General features: G+C 48.7%; 1 long non-coding RNA gene across 2 annotated transcripts; it reads left to right on the top strand.

Moving 5' to 3' along the window:
* Positions 1-1992: 1992 nt before the first annotated feature.
* LOC126637121 (uncharacterized) lies at positions 1993-12362 on the top strand. Of its 2 annotated transcripts, none has more exons than XR_007628210.1 (4): positions 1993-2767; positions 6265-6404; positions 7537-7679; positions 11970-12362. It is a non-coding gene; the product is annotated as an uncharacterized LOC126637121 (long non-coding RNA). The 2 variants fall into 2 exon arrangements; XR_007628211.1 differs by lacking the exon at positions 11970-12362 and adding an exon at positions 7771-7878.
* Positions 12363-19639: the final 7277 nt, after the last annotated feature.

The raw sequence follows: 19639 nt of genomic DNA, 5'->3' as shown, positions 1-19639 counted from the left end.
CACATCCTTTGCTGGCAGGCGGGTTTAATGGGAATTAAAACAGCTGGAGAAGCTCCGGCGGGGGGACTGAATCGCGCCGGGAGTTTGGGGACGAGGGATGGAATTCCCGCGGGATGGATGGGCCGCTCTCTCCCGCTCCGGGAGCATCAATCCCAGCGCTCCGCAGCTCCAGGGACCCTCTGAACTTTGACTGTGTCCAGTTGCACAAGGCGTTCTTTGTAAGGAATACTCAGCTTTTAATCCCAGATACGAGGCTGGAAGGCAGGAAAAGCGGGATGAAAGCAGCTGGAATCACCTTATCACCGGCTGCTGACTCAGGCCGGGGGGAGATGAAGACGAATATAATTTTTTTCCCTGCAGTTGCTGAGCTTGGAACCTGTTCCCTGGGACCATAAAGCGCCCTCCCAAAGCTCCGATTGATCTCCAGCGTGCGCGGGGAGCAGGGCAGGGATTCCCGGGAACAGCCTCGGGGGGAGCTTTCCCTGGAGTTCACAGTCCATTGGAGCTCTGATAAGCGTTCAAAGGTGACGGCCCGAAACCTGCGGGGCTGGCGGGGAGAGCAGGGGAGGGGGGAACAGGCTCTCTTTGTGAGGCTGCTGCTCCCGGGATTCCTGCGCTCCCAGCCTTCAATGGCACCTTTCATTCCCGAAACGCTCCAGGAAGCTCCTCAACCTTTGTCCTGCGTCCCTGTGAGCCCAAAATCCGCCCACGAGTGGCGGGGACTTCAAGCCCTGGTGATTTTTTGGGTGGTCGGGTTGGACCCGGGGTTGTCAGTGGGACCTTGCTGGAGGCTTCAACCCAGAAAAGAGGTTGGAGGGAGAGAGATGGGAAGTAGATCCATGAGAACCACTGGGAAATGGTGATTTGGTGCTTTTCCTAATAGGGATTGGGAGCACAGCACTGGGAGTTTGGAGGAAGACAGATGGGAAGTAGATCCATGAGAACCACTGGGAAATGGTGATTTGGTGCTTTTCCTAATAGGGATTGGGAGCACAACACTGGGAATTTGGAGAGAGACAGATGGGAATTAGATCCATGAGAACCACTGGGAAATGGTGATTTGGTGCTTTTCCTAATAGGGATTGGGAGCGCAACACTGGGAGTTTGGAGGGAGAGAGACAGATGGGAAGTTGATCCATGAAGACCACCATGATGTGGTGATTTTTGGTCCTTTTCCTTACAGGAATTGGGAGCCCAGCACTGGGAGTTTGGAGGGAGAGAGACAGATGGGAAGTAGATCCATGAAGACCACCATGATGTGGTGATTTTTGGTCCTTTTCCTTACAGGAATTGGGAGCCCAGCACTGGGAGTTTTAGGATACTCACAAAGCAAACCAAAGGAGGTGGCTCTTCACAGCTGTGGAACTCCTTGTACAGGATCTTGTTTGCATGGATTCAAACTGGGATTAGATAAAACAAGGAAAAAAACATTCCAGGCATTTAAAACTAAGAGGTCACTGAGTTGGGGGTTACTGAGGACTGGGGAGATATGTGGGAAAACATCAGCAGATGTTTTTCCTGCTGTTCTTGTGGTAGGAGTGGTGCTACCAAGAACTGGCAGTGTGTTGGCCAGTTGTTATCCATCCCTGGTGCTGCTGGAGACAGGAGACTCCAGAGGGTGCATTTTCCATCTGAGCTGGATCAGCAATTTTGGGGTAAAAGAAAAAAAAAAAAAAGAAAGAAAGAAAAAAAGAACAAAAAGTGATTTTCCAGGAGGACAAGTGGAAAACTCCCCCTCCAACCAAGTTCACTCCTGTCTGAAAGTCCTCCAGGCCTCCTGTCCATCTGCACGTGGACCTTGCAGAGCCAATCCCTCTGCCTTGGCCCCTGGGTGACACCTCACTGGCTGCTCACCTGGAAATTCCAGGGAATATTAAAAATTGTGGGCTCAGGACTTGTCCCTTCCTTCCCTCTGCCTGGGTTTGGGCAGGACCAGCCTGAATCTGGCAGGGCTGGTCTGAATCTGGACTAATCTGAATCTGGACTAATCTGAACCAGCTCAGGTAATCCCAGCACTAATTCTTGTCCCACAGAGCCTGGGAAGGTGTTTCCATGAGTCCTGGGATTCATGGAGCCCCTTTCTGTTGCTCCCCACTCCTGGAGCATCTCCCTGATTATCCCAGCCCTGACATCCCCTCCTGGGGTGTGGGAAAGGCACCTAATCCAGAGCAAGGCTTTGCCTCTGGCCTGGGAGGTTGGACTGGCTGAAAATCTGCTGCTAAAAAAGGTATATTTTGGTGTTCAACTCAGGTGGTTTTTGTTTCCAGCTCTTGGATCTCCTCAGGCCTTTCTTTCCTGAAGCAAAAAAAAAGGCTTGGCTGCTCTTTCAGTCCTTTATCCGAGGGGATGGCCGGACAAATGACATTTCTGATGGAAAATTCCGGGCTCCATCAGGTGAAATTGGGGGGCAAATAAACTCCAACCCTTTATTTTTCAGCGTCAATCAGTGCAGGCACAACGAAGGATCCAATTATTTCGAAGCAATCCATGATTAGGGGCTATTTTCCTGCTGTCCTATAACATAAACCCTGAAAGAAATCATCACAGGGATACAATAACAACATAAAAAACACATCAGCACTTGCAGGCTGGAAGGAACACGGTAAAATTCCAGCTGCCCTTGCAGAAATGGAGACAAAACCCCTCTCACTGGGATTTTTTTTAGCACTTTATGTCACTATTTCATTTACAGTGGAAATAAGAAACTCAAAGGTGGAAGGGATGTCACCAGAGAGGTTTAAAGCATCATTTACGCCCTGAAATCTGGGTGAGTTTGGATTTTCTTCCCTTGGTGTGTGTGGTTTGGTTTGGTTTGGTTTGGTTTGTTCTCTGCTGTTGTTGTTGTTGTTGTTGTTGTCTTGGGCTTCTAAAACGTAGGGGAAGACCAAAATTGGATGGAGAGAATTCCCAGGAGAATTCAGAGGGAAATTCAGCACCTGAAAGGGTAAAACTCCTGGGAGAACTCAGAGGAAAATCCCTCCTCTGTCCCTGAGCAAATTCAGTGATGGAAAAGGCCCAGAGAAAGAGGGATTGGACATTTCCCTTCGAAAGGAGACAACCTGGGAAGAAAAACACCCCCTAAATGCCTTAATTAACCCTGTCAGGAGTTCAGGTTGATGACTCTCAGGTAAATGTCTTCTCCATCCAACAGCAGCTCCTCCAAGCTGAGGGATTGGAATGAACTTCTCCCATTTAGAGAGTGAAATGCTATTTTTAATAAAGAAACTCCTTGGATTTTATGAAGAGGCTCCTAAACAGCTCCAGCCAGGCATTAGGAAAGGAATAAATAGAAATAAATAGGAATAAATAGGAATAAATAGGAATAAATAGGAATTTAGGATCCATCACCTTCAGCAGATGGAAGTAATAAATCAACAAGTGAGCAGGGAAGATTTTACAAAGGAATTGTTTTATTATATTAAAAGGGTGTTCTTAAAATGGAACTGATTTATGCAACTTTTCCTGCTGCTCTCGTGGAATTTCCCACCACCTTAAAAACTTGTGTTGGAAAGAAAGAACTTCCATTAAAAAACCCCTTGTATTAAGAATTAAACTGAGTCTCAGTGCAATTCCTGAACATCTTTGTAGGATGAAAACACTTTGATAAGAAAACCCTGGAATTTCTCCTTCCCTTCAGCAAAACCAGAAATGTTGTTAAATAATTGCAAACAGTTTGAGTATTTCCTTTATATATATATATATATTTATTTGTTTATTTATTTATTTGTTTATTTATTTTATTCCCCCTTTTTTCACACCTGATGGCTGTAAATTAGGATTTTCCTCAAACTTGCTTCCTTCAGGTGGAAGCTGGAGAGATCCTGGTGCTCCTTCAGCTCATTCCACACTTCCTGAGGGCCATCCAGCAAATCCACCAGGATACTGTGCAGTTACACCCCATAAAATTTTTTTGCTGCCTAAGGAAAAGGTGGAATTTGGCTCTGGTATTCCAACAACCTCCCTCAGCCAAGCAAAAGAATAAAGGAGCAGAATGAGGAAATAAAAAAGGAAGGAGGGGATAGAGAAAGAAAAGAAACCCCTTTGGAAGATTCCCTTTTTTGCCAGGATTTGAGGCATTCCCAGGGCAGGAACATTTTCCAGCTGGTCTGTTCAAAGGTTTTTTTTCTCAGGTTTAAAAAGTGCTGCCTCAGCAGAAGGGAGTGACAGGTTCCATTTGGGCTGAAAAATCACCATTTCCAGCTCGGGGAGTTTTCTTGCAGCGTCGATGTGGTCAGAAAAGAGGTCCTAAATTCGGGAAAAATGGGATTTTCGCATCCAAACTCCTCTCACAGCAGGGTCTGGGATCTCTCCCCGTGTGCAGGGCTGGGAAAGGAATAAATCCATGGGTTAACTGGAAGGATCAACACCCATGCTGAGGGCTAGAGGAGGTTCATTCTTTCTCTCTGCTCCTTATCTCCAGTTTCCTCCATCTGATCCCAGTTGAGGGACGATTTTCCAGCTTCTCAGCTGGTGCAAATTTATCCTTTCCTGCCCAGGGGGAAATCAGAAATGTCAGTTTAGGCTGTTGTGGCTAAACAATGAAATTAAGATGTTTGGGGATGGCTGAGGCTGTTCTGAGGCAGGGGGTGATCAGATCATGGAACCGTGGAATGGGTTGGGTTGGAAGAGACCTTGAAGATCATCCCATCCCACCCCCTGCCAGGGACAGGGACACCTTCCACTAGCCCAGGTTGCTCCAAACCCAGTCCAACCTGACCTTAAAGATCATCTAGTGCCAACTCTTATCCTAAATAAATCCATCCACTCTGGGAGTGGAATCACTTTCCCTAAATGAAGACATTTGGTGTTTCCTGAGGTATCTTGTGCTGTCCAACCTATCCATGGGAGGCTGCCAGAGGGGACATGGGATTTAAGGAGACCCTTTGGAGTGGCAGCTGCAGACCAGGCAGTGCCTTGAGGTGCTGCAGTCCCAGAATCCCAGAGGTTTCCTGGGATTCCCTGGGCCTGATCAAAGCCCAGGGAAACCAAGGGAAAAACCTCCTCCCTTGGACAGCTCTGAGCTCGGCATTCCAGAGCTGCTGGGGGATGTGGGGGCTAAGAGGGTCTCTCAGAGGCTGCAGACACACATGGGTAGCTCATGAATCATGGAATCATGGAATCATTGGGGTTGGAAAAGCCCTCCAAGGTCACAGAGTCCCCCCCTGTGCCCATCCCCACCTTGTCCCCAGCCCAGAGCACTGAGTGCCCTGGGACACCTCCAGGGTGGGCACTCCAAACCTCCCTGGGCAGCCCCTGCCAAGGCCTCACCACCCTTTCCAGGCAGAAATTCCTGCTGATGTCCCACCTGCCCCTCCCCTGGCCCAACCTGAGGCCGTTCCCTCTCCTCCTGTCCCTGTTCCCTGGGAGCAGAGCCCGACCCCCGCCTTGCTACGACCTCCCTTCAGGGGCTTGGAAAGAGCCAAAAGGTCTTCCCTGAGCTTCCTTTTCTCCAGGTTAAACATTCCCTGCCCCCTCACGTGACTTCAGAGCACTGAATCCCCCTGGGCCTGGAATGCCGGTCCTTCAGTGGGATGGCAGCTGTTTGCAGGAGGAAAGCCTGGATGGTCAGAGGCAGGAGAGCAGCCAGAGCTGCATCCCATTATTCCAGAAACGAAGGCACAGACAACTTTGGAATCCCACTGGCAGCTCTGTCCCATTGTCTGAGCTCGTGGAGCAACAGAGGGAGAAAGGCAAGAAACGCTCTGCATCTTAGAGGAGGTCCCTGCCAAAAAAAATCGGGATCAGGGTGGAAAGAGGAGCTCCGAGCGACATCTTCCGTGTGGGCTCCACGGGCAACACGAACCGAGAGGGGAGCATTTATTTCCTCGGGTCCTGTGGGTGCCACCCTGGGTGTCCAGATGAAAAGCTGACCTTTCTAAACCGAAATGTTTCCCCCTCCAGGAGGGTGGAAATGTTTTGAGTCTGTTCCAGCCCAAATGGCAAAACACCAAGAGGCTCCTTGTGCAAGAGCAGCGTCCCTGCCCCGCGTGCTGCTGCGTCGATTGCTCTGTTTGTTGGGCACAGCTGATGTTTTGCAGCGCAAAGTTTGCACTGCAGAGGTTCTGGGCTGGGTTTGGGGGCCGGGGTAAGGCTGGCCATGGCTGGGATTTCTCCTCTCCTCTCCCAAGGGATGTGATAAATTGATCCGTGCCCACGTTTCTTTATTTTATTCTTGACTTGCCCTTCGAGGGGGCTTTTTTAGGCTCTTTCAGGTGCTCATCTTTGGGTAGGAGTGAAAGCCAGTGTTGTCCTCTTTTTCCAAAGCCTCCAAAGGATTGATTTAAGCTGGACAACTCCAGGGCTGAACTTAGGTGAAATGAATCCCAGTTTTACTGCCCATCCCCTGCTGCTGCTCAGACTCCACTTGAAGACACCACAGTCCAAGTCCAAGAATTTCTAGGAAGGTAATAAAGGAAGGAATTTATGATTTCAGAGGATTATAAGCATCAAGACCCTTAATCCCAGCAGATAGCCTTGAAAAAACCAGAGGGGCTACGTGGCCAGAAGAGCCTTGACACAGAAAGTCGATCCCTCGTTTCTGTGAGGTGTCAGCAAGTTTTAACTGAGCTTGGCCTGGAGATGTTAAACTGGTTGGAACAAATCCACGTCCAGAAGAGGTGAATCAGTGTCTAGCAATTCACTAACCAGTTGCTCAAGTGCTGGTTGCTAAAAAAAATCTGCATTTCATTGCCTGGGGAGGGTAAAGTCCAGCTTAACACACAGATGAACCCAAGGAATCAGCCCCCCCAAACTCCTCGGAGCTGCTGAGCTCAGGAACTGGGGCTGTCGAGCAGAACATCCCAGGCTGGGCCATGAACATTCCTGGTGTGAGATGGGACACCAGGAGGGGGTGAAGGTGGGCAGGGAAAGGTGCTGTGGGAGCTAAAGGGCAGCTGGGCCCTGGGTGACAAAACTGGCCCTGAGGAGGTTCAAGCTCAATGCAAAAGTCAAAGGTCTCTGTCCATCCAAGGGCATCAGGTCCCAGATTGAATCTCTTGGGAACAGTGAGAGCAGGAGCTCAGACTGCTGCTTGAATTCCCATTTGCTCCTTGTATATTCTGGAACAAATTTTCCTGAAAAAGAGGGAATTTGTATTAAAGAGAGAGAGGAAAATCTCTGCTGGGTTGGGTTGGTTCCAGTCACAGACCTGCCACCAACTTAGTGAATGAGCCTGGAGGGTTGTTCACATCATTTGTCTTCCCAGGACACAAAATGTGACAAGAAATTAAACCCCTTGATTAGGATTTGAATGAACTGAAACCCCAAAATCTAAGAACCTCTTTCCTGTGGGACAATTCCATCAGGTGGGATTGAACTTGAGTATTAAGACAGTTAAAATTCGAGAGGAAATTCAAGGTGAAATTTGAGAAATTAAATCCTGAGAGTCAGAAAACCTTATTAAAAAAAAAAAAAAGAATAAAAATTCCAGTATTCCCTAAAATCTGTGTTGACATTCCCAGCTAAACTGTGGGAATGATCCAACCCTCTTGCAGCTGAAGGTACCACATGATGATGCATTTTTCTCTCTCATCCAAGCAGGGGTTTTAGTGCTGGAGCCCCTGGAGGGGCTGTGGTTGCTGCTTATCCAACAGGACACCTTCTGGAGCCACCTGAGAGGAGCATCCCTGGCTCCATCCCAAAAGTGACTCACCATTCCCAGAGGAAATGCACTGGCAGGGGTGAGTAAGGCCTGAGTGTCACCCTGCTGTCACTCCTGAGCTGTTCTTGAAATAAAGAAACAAACAAACTCATCTCCTGTGGGACTTTCAGGTATTCTGGTGACTTGGAATTCCCACTTTGTGATTAAGGCTCTGGCTTGAGTCCAGAAATGGCTCCAAATTAATCATGGAGTCTCACATTTGAACTGGTTCTTTGGGCACCAAAAGAGAGAAACAGGAAGAGGAGAAGGAGGGGAAGGAGATAGGGAAGGAGGAGGAGAAGGAGAAGGAGAAGGAGAAGGAGAAGGAGAAGGAGATGAAGGAAAAGGAGGAAGAAGAGAAGGAGGAGAAAGAATACATGTGGAAAAGGGGAAGAAAAAGCTTCCAGGACTCCATCCAACCATCCTGGTGCTGACCAGAACAGCTTCTCCTGCTTCCTGGGGATGAACACGGACAGGGCCAACACCAAGGGCTGGGCAGGAGGGACAGGACAGGAGCAGCTTTGTGGTGCCACCTGGCACATTCACCCTGGTACCTTCAGAGGGGCAGAGGAAGCTCCACCAAAGCTGGGCAGAAAGTCCCCCCAGCCCAGCCCAGGTCAATGGCTTTTGCTCAACGCTGCAATTTGGGAAGATTTCTGGCTCCTGCTCCAGGAATTCAGCAGATGAGTCAAGCAAAAAGTGTCTTGCTCCCAGATGGTGACCAGAACCCCCGAGAAATGCAGGGATTTGGTGGGTTATAAGAGCAGGATGTTACAGAGCTGGGAATTGATCCCAGCCCCTTGAATCCCTGACGACTCCAAATAAGGTTGTCAATGAATTTGATCCCCGTGCCAGGAGTGTCAAGTTGAAATCAAGTTCTCTGGATTCCTTTGTCCCACATCCAAGAGCATTTTGCAGCTCCAGCTGTTTTGTTCCACTAAACCCATCCAGCCATCTTCAGGTGGGACTGTCAGGCTTGGCCTGATGCTCCTCCAGTGACTATTTATAATAAACATTTATAAGGTTTGAACAATCCAAAGTAACCTGTAATTTGCCTTAGAGGGGATTTTTTATATGTATAAAAAGAGCCCAAGCCCTTTTCATACATAATTCACCACATGGACACTTGGACAGGCAAATTTCCCATCCCAGCTGAATTATTAATGCCTTAATAGGTATTTCAGGATGAGAATCCTCTTAATTAATGAACATTACCTCCCTATATGTTAAACATCCAGCATTTAATTCTGAATCCTTGCTCCCCTCCAATGAATGTCTGGGCCAAGTCATTCCTTTCATGCAGAGTGTCCTGAACCAGGAGGAAAAGCTGATCCAGAATAAAATTAATGACATGTCTTTTTAGGGTTAACTTTAATCCCTAGGATTTGGAGCAATGGCCCATAAAACATCCCATCCTGTGCCCACCTTCCCCGTGCCCCAACCTGGGGAGGAGGTGTTTGTGTTGCCCCCCCCCAAGCACAAATATTTGCCTTGTCCTCAGAGGAAAAGTTTAACTGCAGAGCAAATAAAAACCCCAATCCTGGGTTACACCAAAAAAATCAGTTTATTTGTGGTTCCCCCCACCCCCCTCATGGGGAACATGGAGGCTCCAGGATGGGAAGAGCTTCCCAAAGTGGGAACCACTTGAGCAACTCCCTAATTTTTGGCTCAATTCAATTTTTGTCACTGTTCAAAAGCACAAGGTCCCAGCTCTGAACTGCACAGCAAACAGAGCAGGGAAGGGGAGCCACATGGTAGGTTTGTTGGTGTTTTTTCCCCTCTGGAAAGTTCTATTCTGTGGAATTTTTATAGGTCTGAGGAAAGCCATAAATCACTAAGGTTGGAAAAGACCTCCAAGATCAGCAAGTCCAACCTTCAGCCCAATCCCCCCTTTCCATTAAACCAGATTGGAAAATGTCCCATCCTCTCCTTGTCTGAACAATTCCAGGGGTGGCGACTCCACAGCTTTGTCCCAAATTTCTTTTGCACTCATTTTTAACATTTAATTCCTTTGGAATTTCTGACTTCTTTCTTCAGTGATAGAGACCCCAATTTTATCAACAGGATTAACTTGGTAGGGATTTAGAGGTGGTGGGGAAGAGAAGGTTTGGGAAAGGAAGGTTTGGGAAGGGAAGATTTGGGGAGGTTTGGGAAGGGATGGTTGGGAAGGTTTGGGAAGGGAAGGAATAGTTTGGGAAGGTTTGGGAATGTTTGGGAAGGGAAGGTTTGGGAATGTTTGGGAAGGGAAGGTTTGGGAATGTTTGGGAAGGGAAGGTTTTGGAAGGTTTGGGAAGGGAAGGTTTGGGAAGGTTTGGAAAGGGAAGGAATAGTTTGGGAAGGTTTGGGAAGGGAGGGTTTGGGAAGGGAAGGTTTGGAAAGGTTTGGGAAGGTTTGGGAAGATTTGGGAAGATTTGGGAAGGGAATGTTTGGGAAGGGAAGGTTTGGGAAGGTTTGAGAAGGGAAGATTTGGGAAGGGATGGTTGGGAAGGTTTGGGAAGGTTTGGGAAGATTTGGGATGATTTGGGAAGGGAAGGTTTGGGAAGGTTTGGGAAGGGAAGGTTTGGGAAGGTTTGGGAAGGGAAGGTTTGGGAATGTTTAGGGAAAGGGAAGGTTTGGGAAAGGGAATGTTTGGGAAGGGAAGGTTTGGGAAGGTTTGGGAAGGGAAGGAATAGTTTGGGAATGTTTAGGAAGGGAAGGTTTTGGAAGGGAATGTTTGGGAAGGTTTGGAAAGGGAAGGTTTGGGAAGGGAAGGAATAGTTTGGGAAGGTTTGGGAAGGGAAGGTTTGGGAAGGTTTAGGAAGAGAATGTTTGGGAAAGGAAGGTTTGGAAGGTTTGGGAAGGGAATGTTTGGGAAGGGAAGGTTTGGGAAGGTTTGGGAAGGTTTGGGAAATGGATTTCCTGGAGAAGAACACGTGGTTTCTGTCTCTGGGGTGTTTCAGACCAGGTAAATAAGGTGGGGAGGGATCAGGAGCCTCGATCCTGGGTTTCTGAGCATCCCATTTTCCAGGAAACAGGATTTGAGGGCTCTCAGGAGAAAAACCAGTCCTGGGCAGCACAAGCTGGGGCATCTGCAAGTGGTGTAGGACACATCCCACACAGGCTTCCTGCACCGGGGGATCAACGAAGGACTAAAAATATCGGGGCTCTGGGATGCTGGAATTGTGTGATCCTGTGACCCTGAGATCCTGGGATCCTGGGATTTTGAGGTTCTAACAGTCACAATATCACAGTGCAAATTTTTATTTTTAAATAATGCATAGAAAATACGCATTAACATTCATGATATTATAACACATATTTTTATTTTTAAATGATGCATATGAAACATGCATTAGTTAACATTTACACCATTACAATAAATATTTTTATTTCTTTTATTTTTTAGACTAAATATAAAACACACATTAATTAACATTCATACTACTATAATACATATTTTCATTTTAAAATAATGTATAGGAAACGTGCATTCATTAACATTCATCATATTACAATACATAGAGAAGCAGCAGAGGTGACAATTTGTTTGGAAAACCAAAATGCTGACCCAGAGCAATTGGAAAAATTCCAGCGAGGCTGAAATGAACCCAAAGTTCACCTTTGGATGGATGGGAGGCTGAACTTGCCAGGAAGCTCCAGCAAATCCCACCTTTATCTGCTCTGGGTGGAGAGGGAAGGTGGGATTTTTCAAGGAAAACACCCTCAGCTTTCACTGCTGCAGCTTTTCCCAGGGATGGGGGTGATGTCACCTGATTTAAAGCAGGGAGTGTGTGACCACGGTGCTGGGAAGGGCTCTGAGGATCCCCACACTCACATCCCTGGAAATATCTGCTGGGATGTTTGGGATACGATCAACATTCGTTCCCTGCTGCTGAATATTCAGAAACCACAAGAATATGCCCTTTTTGTTTGTTTGTTTTGGGTTTTTTCCACACTGAGGTAATTCTGGTCAAAAGGAATCCTATGGAAGTGCAAAAACCCTTTTAAACCACCTGATAAAATCACAACTGAAAATAAAACCAGCTCTTCTGACCACCCTCTCTTGGCTTAACCCAACCCAGAGAAGCTCTTCCACCTCCAGACACCTCAAAAAAAAAACTCCAGACACCTCAACCACCCCCCCCAGCTGTGCCATATTAATTCCCCCAGATTGATTTTATATTTGGCTTTTCCCAGCTGAACTGGGGTTCACTTCTCCTTGCCAGCTCAAGTTTAACCCTCTTTGCAGTAAAAAAAATAAAATAAAATAAAATAAATCTTGTTGGAAGGGTTTGGGGGTAGTGGAAAGCAGTTTAAAAATTAATACAGGCTGGTTTTTTTTTTTTCTCAGATGAACTATAAATGCTATTTTAACAGGTATCCAGTGAAAACCCAGCCAGGAATTCATTAGGATCCCAAAGCAGCCCATTTTCTGAAGGAGAATGAAATACAATCCACCTTCCCTGTGGGTGCTGCTTTCCTAAGACATAAAAAGCTACCAAGAGTTTTGCCTTTGCTCCAAATTCTCATCACTTTCAAACAGAATAACTTTAGACTGGAACAGAAGAGAATCTTCCAATTCCAATCTTCCAAGCAGAACATTCCCAGGGATAAGTTTTCCCCTTTTTTTTTGGCTGAGTTATTTGTGCAGGAACCATCACAAAGCTGTTCTGGAGGGGGTTTATCTGCGGGTTGGTGGTTTTATTTCTCCTACACCTTCATGGAGCATCCCTGGGGTGGAGAATCCTGGAATTAGCGAGGTTGGAAAAGCCCTCTGAGATCACCAACCCAGCACTGCCAAGGCCACCACCAAACCATGTCCCCAAGTGCCACATCCACGGGTTTTTTTGGACACTGGCAATAAAAAGCTGGGACAGGGAACCTTGGGCACTGAATCCGGAGCTGAATCCAGAGCTCAATCCCAGGATCCCTCTCTAGGGTGGGATGTGGTGCATCCCAGCTGTTGATTTGGACAAAAAGGGGTATTGACATCTCTTATTTAATCTCTTTATTTGGCAGCTGCTCTGATTACCCTCCCTGTGCTGGCTGGAGCACCCAGACAGCTCCTGAACCTCAGGCTCAAACTCGAGCCCACCGTTCCCACCCAGCCCAGCTTCTTTTCCAGGGATGCACCAGGAGGGCCTTTAAAGCATCACTTTGTCTTCCCTTCTGCACATAATTCCAGTGCTGGGCAGCACTGACGTGGGGGAAGGTGGAGAAGGTTGGACAGCAGGTTGGGCCAGGGCTTGGACTCCACTGGGGTCCCATCTCAAGACCCCCAAAAGCCAAAGCAGAGCTGGCTCAGCTGGAATTGAGGTGAGGATTTCCTGGGGAATGAAGGGCCTGGAAATGTTGTTTCACAGTAATGGGAAACATTCAGTGGGACTGAAGTGAACACCAAGGTCACTGCAGAACATTCCAGCCTTTCCCACTCGGTGAGTCTGGAATTCTGGGAGACTGTGAGTCTGAAATTCTGTGAGTCTGAGATTCTGCAATTCTGTGAGTCTGGAATTTTATGAGTCTGGAACTCTGGAGTTCTATGATTCTGGAATTTAGTGATTCTGTGAGTCTGGAATCCTGTGACTCTGGAATTGTGTGGTTCCGTGAGTCTGGAATTGTGTGGTCCTGTGAGACTGGAATTCTGTATTCAGTGAGTTTGGAACTGTGTGGTTCTGTGAGTCAGGAATTCTGAATTTGGTGGGTTTGGAATTCTGTGATTCTGTGAGTCAGGAATTCTGTGGTTCTTTGAGTCAGGAATTCTGTGATTCTGGAATTCTGTGGTTCTTTGAGTCAGGAATTCTGTGGTTCTGGAATTCTGTGAGTCTGGGATCAACAGGGGACTGGAATGATGCTGCCATCCAAGACTTTTCCATGACTGGGAAAATCTGCAATTCCCAACAAAAGGGGGAGAACTTGGATGTGGAAGAGCCTGTGGGAATATCCCAGCCTGCTTTCCCAGGAGTGCCCTATTGCAGGATGTTTGGCAGGCAGGATACCTGGAGAGGTGGAATCCTGGATTGGGGTGCTGCCACCTTCAATTCTACCCACAAAAACATGGAAAAATGGACAAAACCCATGGCCAAAACGGGAGCAGAGAGAAGGCAGATCCTCACAGAGAGTTACCTGTCAGGACCCCCTAAAATTGAGGAGAGATCCTTGGTATTTGAAAGCTTCCAGCTGGAAATGTGGCCCCGTGGGTGGGCAGGGAGATGAGGCTGATGGAGGAGAAAAGGGACCTGGTTAAGGACACAGAGGGATGTAGAGGAAAGGCAGGGATTTCAACCTGATCTGCTGAGCTGGAGCCCAAACTCTTCCACATTTTGCTCTGCAAGGAGCAGGAGTGTCCTCAAAGCCACCCAAAAAGGGGCTGGTGAGATGGTCCCACGTGAGATGTGCCTGGTGAGCACACAGGGGTTGTTTAATTGACCCAAACAGGTTATTTCTGATCTCCACACCTGCAGAAGCCTCATCCCAGCCCCACAGGGGGGGTTGTGCCTGTCCCATGTGCCAGCCCAGGGCTCTCAGACCCTGCTGGAGACGGGGGACGTTGTTCCCAGGTCACTTTGGGGACTCGGTGTCCCCCCAGCCGTGCACGGCTGGGGGGACACCGAGTCCCCAAAGTGACCTGGGAACCTGGGATCCAAACTGCTGCCCCCACTGAACCTGCCTGCACTGCCAAGCCCAGTCCACCTGGGTCAATGTTTAACTTCTCCTCCCGTGCCAGCAACCACCTGCAGCATAAATGAGTAACCCTTTTCCTGGTGGGAGTCCTGCCACCTATTTACCCTCCCACCTTTGCTGGGCTCAGCAGGATCTCTTGGCACAGTCCCCTCTGTGTCCTTGTGTCCTGCCTGTGCTCTGTGCTCACACTCTGGGGGCTGTTTTTGCTCTGGAGAGCCTTTTTATTTTCCTGGCTGGGACACTCCATCCCAAGGTTCAAGCCGTGCCCCCTGGGATGGAAAGAACAGGGCATTCATTAACAGATGATAATTTATTCATGGCCCTAATCACCCCTGACAAACCGGCCATCAGGGAGTTATTTTTATGTCTTCTTGGTGTTCCTTGAGCATGGCCTTGGCAGGATGGGGAAGGACAGGGGGCAGGAGGGGCAGGAGTGGAACTGGCTGAGTTTATCCAGATCCAGAAGCAGAAACTCCTTGGAAGTCAGGGCAGGGACAAGGTGCTCCCCAAGGGTATTTGTGGTTGGACTCCATGAGCTCAGAGGGTTTTTTCCAACCTTAATGGCCCTGTGATTCTCTTCATGCCATTCCTGGAAGTGTCAGTGGGAAGTGTCCCTGCCCATGGCAAGGGGTGGCACTGGGTGAGCTTTCACGTCCCCTCCAACACAAACCATCCTGGCATTCTTTGATCCCATAAGGATGTGGTTTTTTGCTGCAGAAATCAATTATCTCACCTCTCACCCTCCCTTCTTTCCCAAGTGTTCCCACTCCTGTGCCTTGCACCTTCCCAGGTCCATGGAATGTGGGCAGTGATGTGAATTGAGTGAGTTGTTGGTTCTCAGTCAGCACAGTCCACACCTGGCTCACTGTGCTGTCATCCCAGGGCACGGGGAGCAGGGAGAGGATCCCTCCTTTTGGCAGCAGGGGGAACTTCCAATTGTTGTCAGTCTGGGAATGAGGGAAATAAATGGTTCGTGTTTACAAAAATAGAGGGAGGCCAAAAGGCAGGGCCGAAGGGGGAAGAGCCCTGCAAACCCTCTGAGAAACTGGAAGGAAAGTGCAGCCAGTGGGCTCAGGGTGCAGGGACTGCCCAGAGGAAGAACAGGGAGAAAAATCTGTGGGATTTCAGCTGTGGAACCGAATGGCCGAGTGTTATGGAAAACAACCTCATAAATGGGATTAGAAAGGGATTAGAGAAACCCCTGGGTCATAAAGGCAGTGGATTAGACACTCCTGACCTTCCTAAAGTGGTGGGACACAGCCATGGGAAATGCAGTTCTGGCCTTGTCTTGTTTGTTCTTCGCTTCCCTCACTTCTCCCGCGGTCAGAAATGATCCCAAAAGTCTCTTGTCTTGACTTGATTCTCCTGATTTCAGTTTGCAGCCCCAGAACAAACGGCTGAACGGAGGAGCAAACATATCCTGCCTGCTGACAGACACAAAGTTGGGCACTTCAACTTCAAAACGTGGGATTTAATCCAATTTAAGTCGATAGAATCCCTTTGCAGCCACACTGAGGCTCCAGGGAGACCTGAGAGCCCCTTCCAGGGCCTGAAGGGGCTCCAGGAGAGCTGGAGAGGGACTGGGGGCAAGGGATGGAGGGACAGGACACAGGGAATGGCTTTAAGCTGAAAGAGGATAAATCTAGATGGGATATTGGGAAGGAATTGCTGAGTGTGAGGGTGGGGAGGGACTGGAATGGATTTCCCAGAGAAGCTGTGGCTGCCCCTGGATCCCTGGAAGTGTCCCAGGCCAGCTTGGAGCAACCTGGACCAGTGGGAGATGTCCCTGCCCATGGCAGGGGTGGCACTGGACGAGCTTTCAGATCCCTTCCCACCCAAACTATTTTATGGATCTGTGATTTCCTTGAGCTTTCTCCATTTCCCCCCCCCACCCCGCCCCCAGAAAAAAACAAGCCAGGGAAGCTGTGGGAGAAGTCAAAGCCAGGAAGGAATGATGGTCCTGTGGGTTTATCCACTCACTCATTCATGTCTGCTCATCCTCAACAGCTTGGGAGAAAAAGCCCTTCAGCCCTGCACCCCAGGGACAACCACAGGCTTTCTGTGCCCAGAAGTGTCCAGAAAGGTCCTTGGTTGAGCCCCCAATCTCCCAGGAATCCTGTTTTGGAGGAAAGGAAGCCTGGATTCTTCTTGGTTTCCACTGGACCTTGTTTCAAAGACTTCATCAGCACCTACTTAAGAGCAGTGACCGAATCCCTCTGTGCTTTAAGTCCTCCTCTGAGGACTGAGGGTGATGCTCCACTTTGCATCCAGGGATTCACCAAAAATCGTGTTTCCAAGCCCATTTTCAGCAGCACCTGACCCAGCAAAGCCATTGGGTGATGATGGAAAGCAAGCAGCTCCTTGCATTTAAAAATGACAAATCATTTGTTGTTTCCCTTTCCCTTCCAAGAGCCTTTTATGCAGTTCAGGATAATCAAGCAAAGTGACTTGAAAAGAAAGGCCAGACGTTGCACTGAGAGCCCCCCAGACATTCCAACCCAGGAATGCCAGAGCTGAATCCATCAGCATTTATCACTTGATTAATCCCAACCCCATCAAAGGCCAATCAAAGCCTCCCAGGGGCTTCCACGGGGTTTGTAGTTTTCCCAAAGCAAACAAAGCCAGCCCGACAAAAGAAAGGGGGAGAGACAGGAGACACACAGAGACCAAAGAGAGATGTGGAGTGTCTGCCAATCAGGAGGCAACTTTAGCCCCTGGAATCACACCAAAAAAATCGATGTTTGGAGATAGGAACTGATTCTGAAGGGCAGAGCAGCCTGTTGGCTCCTCAGGGAGAACACTGGGCAGCTCTTCCCACATGAACACCACTGGACTGGCTTTCCTTCCATGGAATCCTCTGCTCTCAGACAGTTCTGGGATCAAAGCAGGACCTCTCAGCTCTCAACCTCACCTGTTTGGTGACTTTGGTGTGGATGTTCTGCAGGGCTTGGGCACACCTTCCAACCTTCTGCTGGCTTCTCATCCAGCCCGTGGATGGATCTGGGCACAGGGACACAGGATGCTCACCTGGGGGCAGCCAAATCCCAGGGCAGGTGGCACAGAAGCCTGGAAAGGTTTGGGTTGGGAGGGACCTGAAAGATCATCCAGTTCCATGGGCAGGGACACCTTCCACCAGCCCAGGTTGCTCCAAGCTGGCCTTGGACACTTCCAGGGATCCAGGGGCAGCCACAGCTTCTCTGGGAAATCCATTCCAGTCCCTCCCCGCCCTCCCAGCCAGGAATTCCTTCCCAAAATCCCATTTGACAGTGGGAAGCCATTCCCTGTGTGCTGTCCCTCCATTCCTTGTCCCCAGTCCCTCTCCAGCTCTCCTGGAGCCCCTTTAGGATCTGGAAGGGGCTCCAAGGTCTCCCTGGAGCCTTCTCTTCTCCAGGTGGACACCCCTACCTGTGTCAGTGGGATCTGTGGGAGCTCCTCTGTGTATTCAAGACACTTTTGACCCTCCAGTTCAGGAAGCACATCCAGACCCTCACACCACAGGAATAAACCCCCTTTTCTTCATAAAATAACAGCTCCTGAAGAGAGAAAATGTATCAGCTGCTCCACAAGGCCCTCAGTGAAGGATGGAAACCCAGGGACAGCATCACTCAAGTGTCTTCTGCTCCCTTTGCAGCTCGGGAAGGTCACAACACGCCACACAAGCTGCTTATTTTGGAACTCGTTACCTAATCGGGGTAAATTACTCAGGGAAGTGGAATTTGGTGGTTTCTGAGGCGTCACGGCCTGATAAGAGCCCTGATAGGAAAAGGGCAATTTCTCAACCCATCATTTACGTCCTTGGTGCTTCTCAGGGGCCTCTGGGCAAATAAAGTTTAAGGGCCCAAAGGATTCCTGCCTGAGAGGGATTTGGAAGGATAACTGGAGGAAATACTGGGCTGGGTGGAAGGAAAACCATCTCATGGCAAAGAACAGTCAAAGCTGCTGGGGTTTGGTGCCCAAGATTCCTCATTTTTTCAGCCCAGCAAAGGGCAGGGATGAAGCAGAAATCACATTGGAGTGGCAGAGATGAAAACCATCTCCCCAAAAGGGGCTTTTTTTTCTGTCCCAGAGCAGGAGAGCACAGAAATGAGCACACAGGGTTTCTTCCTGAGACCGAAAAACGGGACAGAGGGAACTTAAAAGAGGTTCCAGCTCCAGTGCTGCAGCTACTGAGAACCAAAAGATGTGTCTGGAAAGGGCAAAACTCAGCAGAAAAAAGGATTGAATGCAGACTAAGCCGTCAAAAAGAACGGGGTGTTAAAAGGGGTTGAAAAGGGTGTTAAAAAAGGTTGAAAGAGGTGTTAAAAGAGGTTAAAAATATTGTTAAATATTTTTATATTTGAGGCTGGGTATTTGACTCTGATGTAGTTTAGGTGTTGCTGTGCTATGAACTGATATCCTTAAGCCCTTGCTGTCTCTCCACAGTGGAAAGAAAGGTTAAGTAAGGCTTGGGAAAGGGAAAAAGCAGAATATGCAAACACAGACCCAGCTAGAAAGTTGCACCAGTCTGTTTGGATTCCATCAATTGGAGCCACCAAAGTGTGGAGCAGCTGGGGATGGAAACCTGGGCAAGGTGTGGGATACACCATGCTGGGACCTCCTCCAGCAGGATCATAAACCCCTGGATGGCATCAGGAAGGGACCCAGGCCAGTTTTCCTCTGTCTTTTTTGCTGAGCTCAGAGAGGTGAAGATGCACCCATGGCTGTGTCCTGCCTTTCCAGTCACTGTTTCTGTCCTCTCAGACAACATCCCAAACTTTTCCCAAGGCCTGGCTTTCCATACTGGATCTCTGCAAACACAGACCCACCTAGAAAGTTGGACCAGTCTGTTTGGACTCCATAAACTGGACCCACCAAACCTGCCTGTGGAGCAGGTGGGGATGGAAGCATGGGCAAGGTGTGGGACAGGCTCCAGCAGGATAATAAAACCCTGGATGGCATCAGGGAGATAAAAAAAAAAACACTTGGAAAAGAGTTTTGAGAAAGAGATGGAATTTTGGACTCCTCTACACGAAACACTCCCAAATTAATTCCATTAAAAGTTGTTGTTTTCAAGACCATCCTGATTTTCTCCCTGCCCTGGTGCTGCTGGATTTACCAGGAGCTGCTCCTGAACTTTGGGAGCAGCCAAAGGTCCATCACAGAAGCCACCCAGGAGTCTGAGGGATGCTGGTCCAGCCCTTTGTGGGTGTAAATCAGCAGAACCTCCTGGATGGGAGAGAGGAGAACTGGGATCTATCAATCCTTTGGAGGCCAGTGGGGGTGAACTGCTTTAATTCTGTCCCAAAATGTTGTTTAGGAGTTATGGGAAGCAGAGACAGCTCCAAGATCGGGCTGCAGGGC

Source organism: Myiozetetes cayanensis, unplaced genomic scaffold (assembly GCF_022539395.1).
Source record: "Myiozetetes cayanensis isolate MyiCay16 unplaced genomic scaffold, myiCay2020 scf1, whole genome shotgun sequence".
Classification (NCBI taxonomy): Eukaryota; Metazoa; Chordata; class Aves; order Passeriformes; family Tyrannidae; genus Myiozetetes; species Myiozetetes cayanensis.
This window is presented reverse-complemented; position numbering and strand designations above follow the sequence as displayed.